Here is a 19,885-nt window from a genome sequence, read left to right on the forward strand (position 1 = left end):
CGACTTCTACCTTTATCGACTTCTACTTTATCGACGTTTACTTTACCTACTCTGAAAATGAATTGAAATATATATAAACAAAACTTCCAGAGGCCAGAGCTTTCACATATCTTTTTAATGGGTCTGATTTGGGATTTGTTCATGGACTGTTGGGGTGTGCTGCTGCCGGAGTCTTCGTTTGATCTCACACCGTTCGAAAAATTCGTGTAACTTTTGCGAGATATAGCGCACATAAAATTGACGCTGTCCCATATGAATAGGAAATCAAGCAAAGATGGGACAATTATGCGAGTATCGGCAGTATAGCTCAAAATTAAACGAAGGGAGATTTTACGCGATAGTTAAAATTCAGAATTTTTTTCTGTGCACTGTGCCACGGTTGTTCTCATTCTAGATAAACATTTCAAAAGGTCCTATCTGCATTGATCGATTCTCTTTGTCGACTTTCTCTTCCCTTAATAACTCAGCTGCCTAACCTTTACCTGTTGTATTTAGCGTTTTAGACGCTAGATAAGAACTTCCTTTAACAAACTATGAAGAAAAATTAGCGCAACATCTGTTTGCATAACAGTGGTTATCAAAAGAGAAAGTCGATCAAGAGAATCGCTCAAAACAGATAGGACCATTTGAAATGTTCATCGAGATATATGAGGATAAAGTAACAACTCAAGAGCAAATTTTCATTACGTCGAATGTAACAAAGGTAAACAAAGTCGAGCTATCAGTGTCAATCGATGCTCCTGCTATTACACTATATACTGTCCGAATATAGGATCACATACCATTTTTAAGTTTATTTACCAGTCGAATTGCTTTTTGACGTAATCACCTTCCGATCAAAATAGTTTTCGATGTTACTTAAGTCACCCGATTTCTATGGAGATTCCGTTTGCCTTAAGTAACAGCACTGAGAAACCCGTGAAAAGTGTACTTTCGTCGTTTCGCTTTCTCATTTTTAAAGTGAATAAACGGCGCCGGTGGTGTAGTGGTAAGCGTGATTACCTCTCACCCCAGCAGGCCTGGGTTCAATCCCAGTCGGCGCCGCCGGGATGTTCTGAGGCATAACATCTCTGATAACGCCTTCCTTCGGATGGGAAGTAAAGCCGTTGGTCCCCGGTTCATGAGTTGATGGGTCGATAGGTAGGGTCCAGGTGTGGGAGCTGCCTTCCTGGCACGTCGGTAGCATTGGTGCTCAGCACGGAAAACAAGATCGACGGAAAAAACAAACAAAAGGAAAAAAAAAAAATTAAAGTGAATAAATCGAACTGTTTGTTGCTAAGATGATTTCGGTGGTCCTAAAATGATGAATGGGCTGCACGTAAGGAGACGTAATTGATAATTCTCCCGAATATCCTGGTAAATACACTTTGACTTAAGTAACAATAGGGGCCACCAAACGACGTATAATAACTTTTGACTCAAAAACCAGTATTTCTTAACATGAAAGCTAGCGATTTGCATTTGTATGAATAAAACCCGGCTAAATATGTTAAACATTGCTATCACTATGAGATTATATATGTTTAATTGGAAATAGGAATAACTTTTCGGTCATCAAAACATAACTTTATTTTTCTCGGATCGGTGCGAATGTTACTTACGACATAATGAAAATTTGCTCTTGAACTCTTGTTTTCGATGTTAACCTTTCTGAGCAAGCAATTCACATCATATTGAAATGCAGTACACTTTAAATTCATCTACTGTTCAACAGTAGTGTCATTCAATTTGCAATACACTTGAATAGATAGTGAATGATTTTCAACATTTCAATGTTTTAAAGACTAGAAATTAACGTGTATAGCACATTGAACCAAGATGAAATACACTTAAAGTAAATGTGATTGTGCATTTAAAAAATCAAGTTTTTAAACACTTCGATCAAACGTGTGGAATTTTTTGAGAGTAGTTTTAATGGATTTTTGTTACAAGCAATGAACAATTAATTATCGGCTCCGTAAATCTAACGTGATTGAGCCTTCCAAATAAATGAACTAGGTAAAAAATAGAAACTTGAATGAAATAGGAACACCACTTTTTTCATCTGTGCTTCACAGAATTCATTATATTTTAAAGGTTTTTTTTTCAATTCGATACCTACACCCAACCGGGGGATGTATGATTCGCTTACAATTATGTGGGATTCATCATCAGAGGATGTTATTGGAGACCGCATGAACCGAGGATACAATATACCTAGCTGCGGTCCAATGCAAGAAAATTGGAGACCGAAAAATGTAGAGTGTATTAGTGAGGTAAATTAGTTATGTCGAAAAAAAATAGGAAGCAGATTGCCGACTGGTCTCGAACCACGAACGTTGCGAATTTCAGACCTGTGCTTTCTCCACTGCTCTCTCCATGCTACTGAATATGGATAGCCTAAAAGCAAACATCAAGCACTCATTTTCTCGTATACTCGACTTCGTATGCTTTTTCTGCTGGAGAGATTCGAGGCAAGTGTGCGCGTCGTTCTACAAGCTTACTGGTATAGTTGAAAGCGTAGATAGAACACGAAATAAAAAAGACAAAAAAACATTATATCGCCTGCATGGTCAATTTCTAACATTCGTTGCGATGTTCATGAACAGAGGATGATAGGAAACGGAACTAACATTCATTGTAATGGATTTTTGGTTTGCGTGTAGAGACATCAACCGTTCAGTAACACTTATTGCAACAGAAAACAGTCGTACGATATATATAAAATTTCAGAATTTCATAGACTATGCTTTAGAGACCATACCAACTAAGCAGATTGACAATGGTCACGTGATGACTCCGGAACAGGTTTCAGAAGCCCGCGGGGAAGGGGCCAATTTATGTTTGCATCATAAACTAATAATGCAACATTTCAAAATGTTCAGAATGTCATGGTCATGTCATTGGATGCCATGTCAACTAATAAGAGTGACAAAGGCTATCTCATGGCCCTGGAACAGGCTCCGGAACCCCCAAGGCTGAGAACAATCTCTGAGTTTAACATAAACTAGTCATGCAGCATATCCCAATTTTCATAATTTCATGGACATGTTATAAGAGACAAGAGTGACAAAAACCATCCGATGGCCCTAGAACAGATTCTGGAAGCCCCGGAGAAGAGGCCAGTCTCTTATTGTAAAAGAAAACAGTCGTGTGACACATCAACATTTTCATAATTTCATAGAAAATTCATTAAACACCATATTAACTAAGCAGAATACAATGGCATCGCAATGACCCCAGAACTGGTTCCAGAAGCCCCTAGGGAGTTGCTAACTTCTGATACTAGTTTTTGATGAAATTATAGAATGACCACGTCCTCTGGGGCTTCCGGAATCTGTTCCAGGGACATTGGGGCATTGTCTCTCTTGTCAATTGGCATGGTCTGTTATGACATAACCATAACATTCTTAAAATTTTAATATCTTATAATATTAATAATTTTTATAATCTTTTAATAATCTGCTGAAACTAGAGAAAGGCCTTTTCCTCAGGGGCCTCCAGAACCTGTTCCAAGGACATTGAGTGGCCATTGTCATTTTTCTCAATTGGCATAGTCTATAATGAATTGTCCATGCATTTATGAAAATGTTGATATGCCGCACGTCTGGTTCTGTTGAAATCAGAGATCGGCCACTTCCTCCGGGGCTTCCGGAACCTGTTCCAGGGACATAGGGTGGGAATTGTCACTATTGTCATTTGGTATATTCTCTAATGACATGTCCATGAAACTATGAAAATTTTGATATGTCACATGGCTGGTTTTTGTTGAAATAAGAGGATGGCCATTTCCTCCGGGGCTTCCGGAACCTGTTTCAGAAACATTGGGTGGTCATTGTCAGTCTAGTCAATTAGCATGGTGTCTAACGGCATGTTCATCAATTTCTGAAAATGTTGATGAGCTGCACGTCTAGTTCTGTTGAAATCAAAGATTGCTCACTTCCTCCGAGGTTTCCGGAACCTATTCTAGGGACTTTGGGAGGTCCGTTCTGTAATAAATACTGCGCCCTCTGTCTACAAACCATGAAAACCATACAATAACAATCTATGTTTTTCAATACAAAATCCCAATTTTTATATCATTATATTTTTCCTGAGCAGTATTTTCAATTACCGTACCAAACACTTAAAAAAAAGTAATTTTTGGAAACAAAATATTTTTATTTGGACCACCCTTATGACAAAATAAAAATGCGGGTTTAGTATTTTGCGATAAGGAACAAAACTACCAATTTTTACGAAATTATGAGTACGGCTATGTCGTTTTTCCATGCAATGGCTGAAGTACTAAGAGTGGTCTGGAGATTATCAAGATTATTTTAGGTCTATATCGATTGATGAGCGTTTTAGTAGAACAATTGTAAACCTTTTACATAGTTTTTCTTTTTAATTCCAAAACTATTGTATCACATTCACTTTCACTTTCTCTAATTCATTTTCACTAATTTACTTTCACTAAGTCACTATTCACTTCTTCAGCGTCTAGTCAAGTCTATAACTTGACACTGAATAAGGTTGCAAGTAGTAAACGAACTACGTATCTGTTATAGTTTAAAGTGATAGTGAAAGTAAATAGTGAATTAGTGAAAGTGAATTAGTGAAAGTGAAAGTGAAAGTAATACAATAGTAGAAGAACTAAAATTATTTAAGAGCAATTCGCCGAAGGTCGTTTCACTGTAGGTCATTGCATCGAATGGGTCATTTTGCTGAAGGTCATTTCGCCGAATGAGTCATTTCACCGAAGAGCAAGCCATTTTCTACGGTTTTGAACTTTTCTCAAAGCGCAGGAAATTTTGAAATCAGTCTCGACAAATGGTTAAGAAAGTTCGATTTTTCCAACCTGGCAAGCTATTCAGACGTAATGATTCCTTCTTTTGAACATGAGCATTTCTTTCAAGTTGTACTGATTTCAGAAATTTTCAATATTTTTGATTTATAGGAATGGTTTCTTCATTTGAACATGAGCAGTTCTTTCGAGTTGTAAAACTCGGCGAAATTACCCATTCGGCGAAATGTCCTTCGGCGAAATGTCCTTCAGCGAAATGTCCTTGGGCAAAAGGTCATTTGGCAAAATGACACAGCCCCAGATCGAAGATATATAGTACTGTTTAGAGTTAAAAGGAAATTTAGACAAAAGAAAATGTGCATAATCTTGGACACAGGAAAAATTGTAATTCCAGAATTAAGAATTATTTATAGATCCTGAATCTAAAAAAAATGAGTTCAATTTGAGCTATATAGTAAAAATATTCTTTGCCATCGTAGATAAATCATGAACATGTTGACGTAGTGGTCATGTCCAGGCATGACAAATCATTTACATTCATTTCGTGCATTCATTTATATTCATTTGCCTCTTACTGTTTTTCTTCAAAAGCATTCCGCAAAATAATGTATAAAGCTTTTGTAGGTTTTATTATTAGCTACAACTTTTGTTCATAAATCAAATCCGTATCTCTTATGCATGACGAACCAGAGCGAACAGAAGCCACTATTGTTTTTCAGTGAATATATTTTACATTCATTGAAAAACAGTAGCAAGCTCTCTTAAATTATGAGCAAAAGTTTTAGCTCATAACAAAACCTACAAAAGCTCCATACATTATTTTGCGGAATGCTGTTGATGAAAAAAGTTAGACGAAAATGAATGTAAATGATTGTATGAAATGAATGCAATTGATTTTCCATGCCTGGTCATGTCACTAGTGGAGTTAAGCGTAGTTTAGGTAGACTGTAAATGTGTGCCACGAAGTGAAGCTTTGATTTCCGCTTCATAAGGATGAATTTATCATAAAAATTAAATTCCCTGCTAGTTTACTGTACGTTGTCTAGAGATATATTAAATTTCAAACTTTTTTTTTATCATTATTAAGAACTAATAAAATCTATGAAAATAATATAGTTGTACCTAGATACTTGAAATAGTAAGGACTAAGTCAAAAATTACGATAAACTTATTATTCTTTATAAATCCATCATTAAAAGTTGCTCGATTCTTTGCTCTCTTTCTTTTCAAATAGGGGAAATGGATGTAATGTCGGCCTGAATGCCCCTAATTTGGGCCCCTACATAAATTCAGCAAACGACTAAATTTTCAATAGCGACCAAAAATATCCATTAGTACCGTCCCCCGTCATCTAGTTAAAATTGAATATTTTCTTAAATATTTCACATAAGGTTAAGCTCCATTTTTGGAATTATGTATAATCGATATCCAAACATTTTGGATGCATTGTGCCAAAAATTTTCTTAACTTTTTCATGGTTTTAGTCATGCCAACAACTTATTGGCTTTATATAATTTATTTGAACTTGTAATTCATATGGTAATCAAAAAGATTCTGGTAAGGGAATTTACGTATTCTCGTCAATATAAGAAGTGCCCTTGCTACTTTTATATCTATCCATTCCAATCGACAGAATTGTTGAAAATGTTTGAAACCGTTTTTACAACGCTCCAAACTTCTCTCTTTTTCTTCGGTAACCTATCCATTTGAACTGCGTGTTAACCAGCTGTTCTATTATGGGCAACACGAAATCACCCGCATTTTGTAGTGTGTATAATATACAGCTGAGCAATACTGTTATGCCAGATTTTTCATTAAATGAAATATACACTGTATATTTGATTTAATGACAAATCTGGCATAACAGGATTGCTCAGTCGTAAAAGTGTAATCGGTTTGAAGCTGAAAGACTAAAGAATCGTTTGAATAGATGTTCAACGGAAGCTCCGATCTCACCCGAAAACTTTTTGGAATTATGTGAATGAGCAACGAAAAGAGTCTGGCCTTCCATCGACTAAGGTACTGAACGGTGAAGAAGCTTCATCCCCTCAGGACATTTGCCGTCTGTTCTCAACCAAGTTTGCGAGTGTATTCTCGGAAGAGAACCTACCTGACGAGCACGTTTCTCTACCGGCCAGTAATGTTCCAATGTCTGGTCAATCTTTGGCAACTATCAACGTCGACCTCGCTATGATAACTAGGGCGGCTTCGCAACTGAAGTCTTCATTTAAGCCTGAACCTGACGGAGTTCCTTCCGTCTTTATCAAGCAACACATCCGATAGCCTGGTGGCTCCTCTCTGCCTTCTGTTCGAAATGTCCCTCTCCAGTGGGGTGTTTCCTTCCTGCTGGAAATCAGCTCTCACTTAAAGCAGCACTTGAGCGAAGACCAGCATGGTTTCATGGCAGGGCGGTCGCCTACTTCCAACCTTCTGTGTCTCACCTCGTACATTACGGAGAGTATGACAGACCATATGCAAACAGATGTCATCTACACTGACCTATCAGCCGCCTTCGACAAGTTGAACCATCCTATAGCGATCGCCAAACTGGATAGGCTCGGTATAAAAGGCAGTCTGCTACGATGGTTCGCATCCTATCTATCTGATCGTCAGTTGGAAGTTGCAATCGACGACTGCCGATCTCCTTCGTTCCCTGCCACATAGGGTATTTCGAAAGGTAGCCACCTCTGCCCGTTGATATTTCTTGTGTATTTCAACGACGTCAATTTCGTCCTTGACGGTCCACGACTGTCGTTCGCAGATGACATGAAAATCTATTTCCGAATCAGAGCCATCGCTGACTGCCACCTTCTCCAACTCCAACTCAACGCTTTTGCTAACTGGTGCCAACTGAACCGCATGGTTGTAAATCCAACAAAATGTTCAGTAATCACGTTCTCACAGTAGAAACATCTAATTCTCGATAACTTTTACAAAGGAACGTATCAGCTTTTGTAAACAATGCATTTGATCGTCAATTTGGCGTAGCTGTTAGCTTGCCCACGCAGACTAACACTACCATCAGATAGGGGAAAAAGTTATCGAGAATTACATTCAGTTATATCCTAGAAGACGTTGACGTACATCGTGTGAATCACATTAAGGATCTGGGAGTCATCTTAGATTGTCAACTCACATACAGCCAGCATAAAGGGTGATACGGTCAAAATTTGGTCAAGGGAAAACGCGTGTAAATCGGTGAAATCATTTATTTAAAAAATCAAATTAAATTTCTTTTTCAAGTTCAATTAGTATAAAATTCAGGAAAAATATTCAGTTTGGCTTCCGCTTTTCCAAATCCGAATTGCCGGGCCTTACGCTTGACCCCTGCCATCAGATTTTGTACAGCCACCTTGTCCACCTTCTTCGCCGCAGAAAGCCAGTTTGCCTTGAACTGCTACTCGCCCTTAGCAGTTTTTTTGGTCTTCTTTAGGTTCCGCTTGACAATAGCCCAGTATTTCTCAATTGGGCGGAGCTCTGGCGTGTTGGGAGGGTTCTTGTCCTTGGGAACCACCTGCACGTTGTTGGCGGCGTACCACTCCATGGCCTTTTTACCGTAATGGCAAGATGTCAAATCCGGCCAAAACAGTACGGAACAACCGTGTTTCTTCAGGAAAGGCAGCAGACGTTTATTCAAACACTCTTTCACGTAAATTTCTTGGTTGAAAGTCCCGGAAGCTATGAAAATGCTGCTTTTCAAGCCACAGGTACAGATGGCTTGCCAAACCAGATATTTCTTTGCGAACTTTGACAGTTTCATGTGCTTGAAAACATCTGCTACCTTTCCCCTTCCTTTTGCCGTATAAAACTCCTGTCCCGGAAGCTGCTTGTAGTCGGCTTTGACGTAGGTTTCGTCGTCCATTACCACGCAGTCAAACTTCGTCAGCATCGTCGTGTACAGCCTCCGGGATCGCGCTTTGGCCGTCGTATTTTGTTTATCATCGCGATTTGGAGTCACTACCTTCTTGTAAGTCGATAGTCCGGCTCGTTTTTTGGCTCGATGCACGGTTGTAAACGATACACCCAGCTTATTTGCGGCATCTCGGAGAGAGAGGTTAGGGTTTCGCTTGAAACTACCGGCAACTCTCTTTGTCGTCTCAGCGGCTTCCGGTTTTCGATTTCCCCCCGATCCAGACTTCCTGGCTGTCGACAAACGTTCCCCAAACACTTTAATTACATTTGTAACGGTTGATTTGGCAACTTTTAGCGATTTTGCCAACTTTGCGTGCGAGTAGCTCGGATTTTCGCGATGCGCGAGCAAAATTTTGATACGCTGCTCTTCTTGCTTGGACGGCATTTTGACAACTGAAGAGTGAATTCCAAAATCAAAATAGGAGCAACATTCTACACACACACACCTTCAAAATGAGGGGTGTTCAGGTTTTTTTAATGCAAAATTGAAAGAAATACGTCAAGTTGATATTGACCAAATTTTGACCGTATCACCCTTTATCTCGAACGTGATCGACAAGGCATCCAGAACGCTCGGCTTTATTTTCAGGATAGCTAAAAGTTTCACGGACATCTACTGTTTGAAGTCGCTTTACTGCTCCCTCGTCCGGTCGGTGTTAGAATACTGCTGGAATCCCAATTACCAAAATAGTGTATAAAGAGTAGAGTCTATTCATCGACGATTCATCTGGTTTTCCCTTCGACGATTGCCTTGGAGGGATCCTCATCGCCTTCCAAGCTACGAAAGCCGGTGCCAGGTAATTCACCTGGATCCTTTGTGAAGTCGAAGAGATACGACAAGGGCCCTGTTTGTGGCAGACATTCTACAGGGCAGAATCAATTGTCCTTCTATTCTACAACATATCGACGTTGACGTTCAACCACGAGCACTCCGTAACAACGCAATGCTGAGGATACCTTTTCGTCGTACAAACTATAGTTCGTATGGTTCTATCAATGGGCTACAAAGGGGTTTCAATCGTGTTGCTTCCTTACTTGTTTTTCACTTGGCACGCGAGACGCTGCGCCAGAGATTTCATGGTATATTTTTGAGAATTAGGAATTAAGTTGAACTTCACGGCCTTTGCACCTTGTTACTTCTTGACTAAACCCAGTCTGTTGATATAGAACCAATAAACAAATACATTAAGGAAAGTGTTTAGATTAGAGAATACAGCGAAATTAACATTTGCATTTTGGTTGCCGAAAACAATTAATGGATGCCGAAGCCGACATTTACCCTACGTTGAATACACTTCATAGGATTATACTGAACAATTCTTTCGGGAGATTGGTACATCAGTTTCCAACATTTCCAAAGCATTTATTTAAAATGATAAAAATGATTCTTACATGGATCGGATTTTTCAGAGCCTTCCAGATTTAACCAGACTTTTTATTTTATCTGGTACAGATATTCCTAAATATAACCTGGCACCGCTGTTTGTAACTGTAACCAGTTCGTTATTGTTTGCAAATCTAGATCCCACAGCGGTGCCGCCGGTGGTGTAGTGGAAAGCGTGATTGCATCTCACTCCAAAGAGCCCCAAGGTTCAATCCCAGTGGCACCGTCGGGATTTTCTGAGGCCTGATGACGTCTTCCTTTAGTAGTAAGCCGGTGGTCCTCAGTCCATGACTTGATGGGTCGATAGGTAGGGTCCAGGTGAGGGAGCTGCCCCCCTGGCGTCGGTAGCCTCAGTACGGAAAACAAGATTGACGGAAAACAAATCGAGGAAAAAAAAAATCTAGTTAAGACGTCATACTTAATTATCTTAAAGATAAATCTGTGTAATTATATTGTGTTACATCGAGCAAAATACAGTTTTCATGTTAATAATACATATTTTGTTTTATTTATTTCCAGAATCACGCGGTTTATCACGAAGGTATGAGCTTTTGTATTAATCATTTACTAGATCATGTTCAAGATATTTGCTTTTTGGCTTTGTTACGTCCCTACTGGGACTTTAACCTGGCTTACAACTTAGTGTTCTATGAGCACTTCCACAGTTGAAAATTCTAAACCTGTACCATTTCTGCATAAGTATAATTCAGTGCCAACATTTCAAAGGGGCGTAATTGCATTTGTAAACAATGGCTTTAGCCATAGATTTCTCGCAAATAAAAGCTCACTCATGAAAAATAATAACACCACCAGGTAGAGGAATGTTTCCTCTACCAGCTAGCATTGTAATTTTGGAGAGGTAAGATATCATTCGCGAGAAATTGACGGCTAAAGTCATTGTTTACAAAAGCAATTACGCCCCTTTGAAATGTTGACACTGAATTGTGTGGCAAGAACAATCATACTCTAGCCCTGGGAAGATTTTTCATCCCGAAATATACCTAGTCCAGACTAGGAAGTGAACCCAGCTACCTACAACATTGTTTTGCTTGATAGCTGTGCCTTAACCGATTGAGCAAAGGGAGGCCCTGATGATCAAGATACGGATTTACTAATTAAATTCACTGTAGATCAACAAAAAAAAACTCTGTTTAACTTGTATGCTAATAATTTTACACGGCTTGTTAACCATCACCACAATACCCCTCGAGTTCCAATTCCCACCACCCGAAGTTGACCAAATCCACCGAAATCGAATCAATTTGCATTGGTTTCGATTTCAAACTAACTAACTAGAGCGATGATATTTCCTCACACGACGACGACGACGACGGCTCACATGTTCCTACCTTCTACCTACCACCCAACATACATAAACGACCCGATCGACAGCAACTTTCATTAGTTTCGCTCTCATTTATACCTGCTTCGCGTCTTCTACAAATGAAACTGAGCCGCTGATGATGTCTGGTCTGGGCCACAAGAGCCACTTCGGAACACACTCTCATCCAAGTCATCATCACGCGTCATGCATTAATCCATGAACGCTGGAAAAGGCATTCTCTTCATACTCGTGTGGATGGATGCGGCAGTACAGAGAGGTTTCGTTGTTTGCGGATGGAATTTTAGCCGGTATTGCTTTTCCCCGATTCCTGATCGGTCTGATCTTTGGTAGTAAGAATACTGACCGTAAATGGAATATATATTACCTAAAACCAGGCATCAAGGAATCCACACAAAAATGATTCCGGCATAAACCGGTACCTCTCTGTAGTAGGTAATAAATATGCAACCCAATTAGCAACAACAAAGATGCAGCCCCACCGCAGCAGAAGCATGAAAAATCGTTGACAACTTTCTTCGACTTGATACGAATGCTCTTCTCCCATCATCCGATGCATGCGGCTACGGCCAAACGTGTGATAAAAGTGATGTTGCTGATGAAACCGACACCGGCCGTCGTCTTCGTGGGTCACCGCCGTCGGTCGACTGAGGAAGGAAGCCGTAGAAGATCATTATATGCAAATCGGAATTTGAATTGATCCACTGACATGGAAACCCCGTTTTTCGATAGGTACTTTCCTGCCGGTCACCGCGCCGGTGTGTGGGGCAAAGCGAGCAAAAATGAGTCGCATCTCATTCAGCGAAAGATGTCTTCCTATACAGCTTAAGCTTCGGTCATCATAATGCGCAAAACGGTGAGTGTGCATAAATGAGAGAACGATTATCTGCAAGCGAGCGGCGTTTCTCCGAATCGCAGCGTGACAACAAAAGGCAAGGTTTTTGACCGTGGCATGACGGCGACCTGTGGTTAGCTCTACACGATGACGACAACGATGCGCCGGTGGAAGCCGGTAGCATACTTGATTCTTAATGGAGTTTGGTTTCCCCTCCGGTTTACAGTATGGTGGACAGCAAACTAGCTAATGGAAAATTTTGCATTTCTCAGGAATATTTGATGTATAGTTATTCTGACCCGAGTGAACAAATTTAACCCTCTTAAAAATGTACAGGATAAGAAGGCTTACAATTAACAATTGATAAAGCGCTCAAAGAACGCTAAATTAGAATCAACTATCATGTTTGTCTCTCAAATTCCAATGCATTTAATAGTGCTGCCATAAGTCACGCAATTCGGGTTAAACTCGCAAAAATCTTGAATTTTTATTTCCATGCTCAACCGACTGAATGTGATTCAAATTCAACCATGAGTCACAAATCATCACAACTTCATCCATTCGGTTGCGACTGGCAGGCTGCCCAGAAAAGTTCCAACTACCCACGTACCTGCCTTGTGTTTGAAACTGCTGGGTGGGAAATTCTTTGTGTCAATCCAATAGCGGTAAGAATGGGCAAGAGAAAAGCCCTAAAGGAAATCCCGTTTTTTTTTTCGTTCAGCTTACTATTCCGACCGACCATTGTTTCGATAAATTTTATTACGACTCTGACGACAGCCAGACGGAAGCGAAAGATTGTTAGCAAGTTTTTCACACAGAGAAAAACAGAACGCAGAATGAAGTTGCTTGTCATTCGGTCTTGGCACAGATTCTGCTTCTTGGGGATTCGGTTTCCTCTGACTGGAAGCGCGTAGTTTTTTTTTTTTTTTTTTTTTTGGCTCTGGATATACATTTTGATGAGTCGGTAAGTGATTCTTGCTATCACATGAAACATAACAGAACTTCAAGAGACAGTAGATAATTATCGTGAGTATCATTCAATTTTGTTAAAGTCGCGTGCCTCATTTGTCTACCTGTGCACTAAATTTAAATTTAATTCTTCTGCAATTTACCACAACTATGATTTTCTTGTCCATGAATTCAAAGTTTTTGTTTTTTTCCTTGATTTGTTTTCCGTCGATCTTGTTTCCCGTGCTGAGCACCAATGCTACCGACGCCAGGGAGGCAGCTCCCACACCTGGACCCTACTTATCGACCCATCAACTCATGAACCAGAGACCAACGGCTTTACTTTACTTTACTTTACTTTCATGATCAGAAATGTTATGCCTCAGAACATCCCGGTGGCGCCTACTGGGATTGAACCCAGGCTTGCTGGGGTGAGAGGTAATCACGCTTACCACTACACCACCGGCGCCATTAAAACAGATTTAGGAAAATTGAAGAAACAACGAAATCGCTCGTTAAGTTATACGGATTTCGTTGTTATCCGCAACGAAATTGATTTGTACATTTTATGAAGCTAGTTTCGTTAGAACTGTCACAATCACTACACCCAACCAGCGGGCCACAAGTGTTGGTTGTCGAGACCGAAAAATGTGGAGTGTGTTAGTGAAGATGGGTAAAAATAACTTCATCATGAGACTGCTGACCGGACTCGAATTATGAACCTTGCGATAGTCAGATCTGTGCTTTATCCTTCGCCCTGCTTGCATGTATAGGTCAAACCGACAATATTTCAAGAAAAAAAGTAGAAAGGTCATTTAGTTCTTTTAATTGACCAATCATCTTTTATCTTAACTCTTTCCGTTTTTGAATTGTAGGCGTACCAAATTTGTAGTATTTTTTTTTTTTTTCAAAGAGAAAGTTGATGAAGAGAATCAATCAAAATCACTTGCACCTCTTGCTTCCAAGTTAGGTTACAAGATTACAACCATAGGGAAACGTGCTCAACTTTTTGGCTCAGCTCTGGTATCTGTCAAACTTTCATAGCGAACCAAAACAAACATAGTGTAGTACTGGAATTTATACTAGAATGGGGTACGTTAGTCGATTTGCTTGGGACCAATAGGCTGGTCAAGTAGTGAACCAATTTTAAATCGTAAGTTTCGTATTGATTGTTGTTACAACTCTGGTGAGCATTTTCTATGGTCGTTGGGGGTCTGTTGTTCTGAATTTGGACAAACAGGCACAAATAATTTCTATTCCAACTCTTTATTGTTATAAGCTTGATGGCCTGGCCCTGGAAAAGGCCGTTTTATTGTAGAGGACATCCTTGGCCACTTACGCTTGGCGTGTTTAGTGTAGGCGACAGCATCACGGACCTCATTTTCCAGGAACACCTTCAGCACACCTCGTTTATCAGACCGGAGATACGTTTGACACCACCACGGCGAGCCAGACGATGGATGGCGGTTATCTCGAAGAATTATGCGATGACGCTTGGCGCCTCTTTAACCAAGATCTTTTCCACCTTTGTAACGACCAGTCAATTGTTGCTTGTTGGATGTAGAAGAGTGAACTAGCCACCGCCTTCCTACTGCTGCTATTGCAGACGGCGTGGTGTCCGAAGCGAAAATGAGTTGATGGTAGACTTTTTTTTTTTTTTTTTTTGACTTTAAATGATCTATATTTCTTGAATTTGTGTGGTTTACATGTATAACTTATCAAGTGACACAGATGCGTCTTTTCAACTTTAGTTCCTGTGAAATTTCAATTATTATTAATTACAGTTCCTAGTCCTATCAGGCCTGTTTTAGAGAATGACCACCTTGGTGGGATTGGTTTGCTTGAAAATTTGAAAAAGAAGACTACTTATAACTACTATTTACAACTACAACTAACCTACAACTACTATATACACCTAACCTACTATATACAAATTGCTTATCAAAGCATGTTCTGATAAATTACATTTTTGTGCAAATTTAGTCTTAATTTCGTTAATTTTGGAATCTATTTTGGCAATGCCTGCCTCTTCATGTAAATTTGTTATTCTAGTGTCGAAAGGACGATCAAGAACCATCCTCAGCACTCTATTCTGAGCGACCTGGATTTTGTTCCTGTGAGTCTGTGCACATGATTCCCACACCGGAGCTGCGTAGAGGATCGCAGGTGCTATGATTTGTTTGTAGACGGCCAGTTTGTTCACCCTTGAGAGGCGGGATCTGCGGCAAATCAGCGGATACATACACCTAACTAAGGCAGAACACTTGACTACTGTTTTTTCTACATGCGAACGGAAGAGGAGCTTTTCATCGAACAACATCCCGAGATAGGTTACTTCGGCGGACCACTCAACCCTTGTGCCATCCATGATTACAGTACAAGAGGGAGCCGGTTTTAGTTTGGGCGATTGCCGATGGAGGAACATGATCGCTTGTGTTTTGGAGGCATTGATTTTGATTTTCCACGTGGTGGCATAATCAGCAAAGGCGTTAAGGCATCGTTGAAGTTTGTTCGTTATTTCGCGAGGCATCCTTCCTTTGACGGCTATTGCGGTATCATCTGCGAACAGGAAGAACACGCAACCGTCTCCAAGGGGAGGAATGTCGGAAGTATAAATGCTGTAAAGCAACGGGCCCAGTAGACTGCCTTGCGGCACTCCTGCTGGGATGGAAAACGTGTCGGAAAGACAACCATTCAACGATATCTTAAACGACCGTTGCTGAAGGTAGTTACGGGTGATTTTAACCAGATGTAATGGGAAGTTGAAGTTACAAAGCTTGTACACAAGTCCGTCATGCCAGACATTGTCAAACGCCTTTTCAACGTCTAACAAGGCCATGGCTGTGGACTTGGATACAGCTTTGTTACTTCGGATGTTATTCATCACCCGCACTAGCTGGTGATTGGTGGAGTGCCCCTTTCTGAACCCAAACTGTTCCGGAAGGAGAATGTTATTTTCCTCGACAAACTTGAGCAAACGATTGAGAATGAGTTTCTCGAACAATTTGCTCAGCGCTGAAAGGAGGCTGATTGGTCTGTAGCTTGAAGGCAATGTTGGATCCTTACCGGGTTTGCGGATTGGTATGATTTTTGCTACTTTCCAGATACTTGGAAAGTAGTGCAGTTCCAAACATCTGTTGAAGATAGCGGTTAGAAGAGACTGCACTTTCATGCTGAGTCTCTTCAAGATCAAGTTGAATATACCGTCAAACCCGGGAGCCTTCATGTTCTTGGTGCATTTCAGCGCTGAGCAAATTTGTTGTACTGTAATCATATCCGCCGGAGGCACGACACAAGGGGAGGCATCTAGGTTTTGAACGCATTGCGCAACCTGATCTTCGAGCGGACTTTGGATATTCGAGCCAAGCAAATGCGATGAAGCGACATGCTCGCCGATCGCATTTGCTTTCTCCTGTGGGGTGATTAAAAGCCGATCGTCATCATTTTCGACTCTGAGAGGTGGAATGGGTTTGGGATGAGTTTTCAGGACCTTGGCTACGTTCCAGAATGGTCTGGAGCGGTCGTCCAGATTCTGGACAACACGCCCGAAACTTTCATTTCGGAGTGAGTCCATTCTGGAAGCAATCTGTCTGTTCAGATCAGCCGTTTCACGTTTTTTGCCCAGATCTCCAGTCCTCTGAAACTGGCGTCTACGAACATTTCTCAGGCGAATCAAAAGTTGGGTGTGGGAATCAATGGCAATAAACTTACCCCTCACAGGAACTCGTCGGACGCACGCCTCGTCAGCCACGGTTATGGCTTGATGGAGTCCCTCCAACGCTCGATCGATGTCCTCCACGGTGTCAAGCGGCGGGTTGTCGATGATGTGCCTGTCTACCACGCGTCCAAACTGGGCCCAGTTAACGCGATGGTAGTCCTTGCGCAGACTTGAAGCAGGAGCCACGTTGCAGCCCAGTTCAGCGACCACCGGTTGGTGGTCGGAGCTGAGTTCGTTCAAGGCTACCGGCTTGGACAAGCCGATATTTGTCATGAACAGGTCTAGCGTCGATGGGTTGCCCGCCGGTGAGATGAATGTTGGTTCATCCGAAAACCAAACGGAGTACAGCCCATGCTGTGAGTGGTCGAACAGGAGACGACCGTTCTGGTTCTGCTGGTAGTTCCGCCAGGCCTCATGGCGAGCATTCAGATCTCCTCCAACGACGAAGCGGGAACCGTTACGGGTGATGGTGGACAGGTCCTTCTTGAATTTAGCCGCTAGTCCACTGCTGGCGGCACACTGTCGAGGGCAGTAGACGGCGATGAACTGGACGTATCCAGTCGACGACTCCACCTCCACACCAAGGGCCTCGATGATAGAGGTGCGGATATGGGACAGAGTGTGGTATTTTATTCCTTTCTTGACGACGACCGCAACACCACCCCCCCTGGAGCTGGTGCGATCAAGCCGGATAATGTTGTGGTCAGGCAACCAGAAGCTGTCGCCGGACTTTAGATGGGTCTCGGTTAGAAGGCCCACGTCGATGCTGTGCTTGCGGAGGAAGTCGGCAAGCTCAATCTTTTTTGCTCTTACAGAGCAAGCATTCCAGGTGACGATAGTTAGCGGTTTAGACGCCATACTGGATGATGAACTTACCGAGCACTTGGATCTGTTCGGGCTTATTGCGGCACTTACGAAGAGCACCGGACATGTTGACGAAAATTTCCATCAGTTCATCCGCTGAGAACAGATCGGGGTTGTTGTTTTGTCCTGTTGGTTGTCTCCAGAATCCAGGGGGGGATGGAGAGCTTTGGCCAGCAGAATCACCGGAAGCTTCTTGAGGAGGGGCGGGTTGCACCCGCGAATTCGCTTGCCTTTGCTGGGGAGCACGAAGAGGCGGAAAATCCTCCGTCCTGAATGATGGGGTTTTGTCCTTCTTGCGTCCTGGTTGATTGTTGCTTGACGCCAGCTTTCGGATGCGTTTGAAGTCCTCGCGTTTGGAGCACTGTCTGTCAGAGCCTTGATGTGCACCACCACAGTTAGCGCATTTTATCGCCACGGCTCCATCCGCAGGGCAGTTGGAAGTGGCGTGTTCTTGAGCACAGTTGCTGCAGCGTGGCTTGATGTTGCAGTTGCGGGTACCGTGTCCAAAATTGAGGCACCTCTGACACTGCGTTACGTCACGATGACCACCACGGTATGGCGTACGATGATGGAGTAGATCGATCGGATGGCTTGTAGCGCATTGAGCGTCACCGTCCCTTTCTGGAAGTGCACCAGGAAAAGACAATCCGGGTACGTCTTCACGTTTTCATCTCTCCTTGTCATTCGGAAGACAGCGATTGGGGCTAGCTTGTACCGGTTGATTTCGGCTTCGACCATCTTGGGGTCGAAGTTTGGTAGACCCCTGATGACTACCTTGAAGGGCTTCTCACCGGGGATGTCGTGCGTGAAGAATTCCGCCTTGGTATCCTTCAGATATTTCACGGCCACTTCGTACTCCGCTTTGGTTCGGAGCATCACCTTGGTGCCGATCCTGCCGAGCTTAAACTCAGCTGCAACGCCCAGCGATGAAAGATCGCCAATCAGCGTGTTGAGTGGGACTTGCTTCACCACCAGTGGAGGAAGCTTCATTTTTGCTGCACTCGGGCTGGCAGCAGTTTCGTTGTCGACGGCATCGCCGAAATCACCAATGACGCTGACGTTCGTCGCGGTGGCATCGTCCCGTCCACTCGCACCATCGGACTGGCCTTGATTTTTCTTCCTCTTCTTAGACCGCTTCACCGTGGCTGAGGTGGGATTCCCTACATCGGTGGGAAGAGTAGCGTACCTATTCGAAATAGGTACACTCAAGCTACCCTCACCGCTGTTCTTCTTCTCCGTTTTCTCTCGGAGCCTGCTCCGGGAGCGCTGTCTTCCCATCACACGAAGCGACCGACACTACTGACGACGCGATTAAACTGCGAATGTTTGGAACAAACTAGAAACTTTAGAACAACTCGACAGAGCGAGCAAAGACCGAACTGTGCTGCTTGACGTACAAGCAGAGAATGTGAGTTGATGGTAGACAGCAGCGCTGTTTTATATCTTTTCAGGTTAAATCAGAATGATATGCAACCAAGTGGTATAAAAGCTACAAAGACTCCTCCCATTATGAGTAGTTTGCTATCAAGTAGCGACACTGGCTCTTTTTCTTTTGCGTATTTGGCAACACCTTGAACGTTAGCGGCGCCGGTGGTGTAGTGGTAAGCGTGATTACCTCTCACCCCAGTAGGCCTGGGTTCAATCTCAGTCGGCGCCACCGGCATGTTCTAAGGCATGATATCTCTGATCACGCTTTCCTTCGGGAAATAAAGCCGTTAGTCCCCGGTTGAGTTGATGGGTCGATAGGTGTGGGTCCGGGTGTGGGAGCTGCCTCCCTGGCGTCGGTAGCATTGGTGCTCAGCACGGAAAATAAATCTCGCGTCACTTCTCAATCAGTTCTGTCTACATTGATCGATTCTCTTCATCGACTCTCGCCCTCTTTCGTAAATAACTTGGCTTCAAAAATGTTTCCTGCCGTCTTCGTCGAATTAGAAGCTAGATTGTTGCTTCTTCCATTGAAAATATCCGGCCGTGGCGATTCAAAGAGAAAGTTGATGAAGAGAATAGGTCAAAATCATGTGTACCCCTGCTTCCAAGTTTGGTTACATGAGCATTTTGTGTGGTCGTTGGGGGCGTGTGGTTCTGAATAAGGACAAACAGGCAGATGAATTCCATTC

At 42.3% G+C, this 19,885-nt stretch overlaps 1 protein-coding gene across 1 annotated transcript in view; it reads left to right on the forward strand.

Annotated features, from left to right (window-relative positions):
• The window catches only part of knockout (Stork-head domain-containing protein knockout), a 467,593-nt gene that overhangs the window by 151,999 nt on the left and 295,709 nt on the right, over positions 1-19,885 (forward strand). The window contains exon 4 of the mRNA XM_065217988.1: positions 10,581-10,602. The gene's annotated coding sequence lies outside the window, so the exon portion shown is untranslated. The remainder of the gene's footprint in view (positions 1-10,580; positions 10,603-19,885) is intronic.

This window comes from Ochlerotatus camptorhynchus, unplaced genomic scaffold (assembly GCF_037179485.1).
Source record: "Ochlerotatus camptorhynchus isolate MF236.1 unplaced genomic scaffold, CSIRO-AGI_Acam_v1.1 ptg000082l, whole genome shotgun sequence".
Classification (NCBI taxonomy): Eukaryota; Metazoa; Arthropoda; class Insecta; order Diptera; family Culicidae; genus Ochlerotatus; species Ochlerotatus camptorhynchus.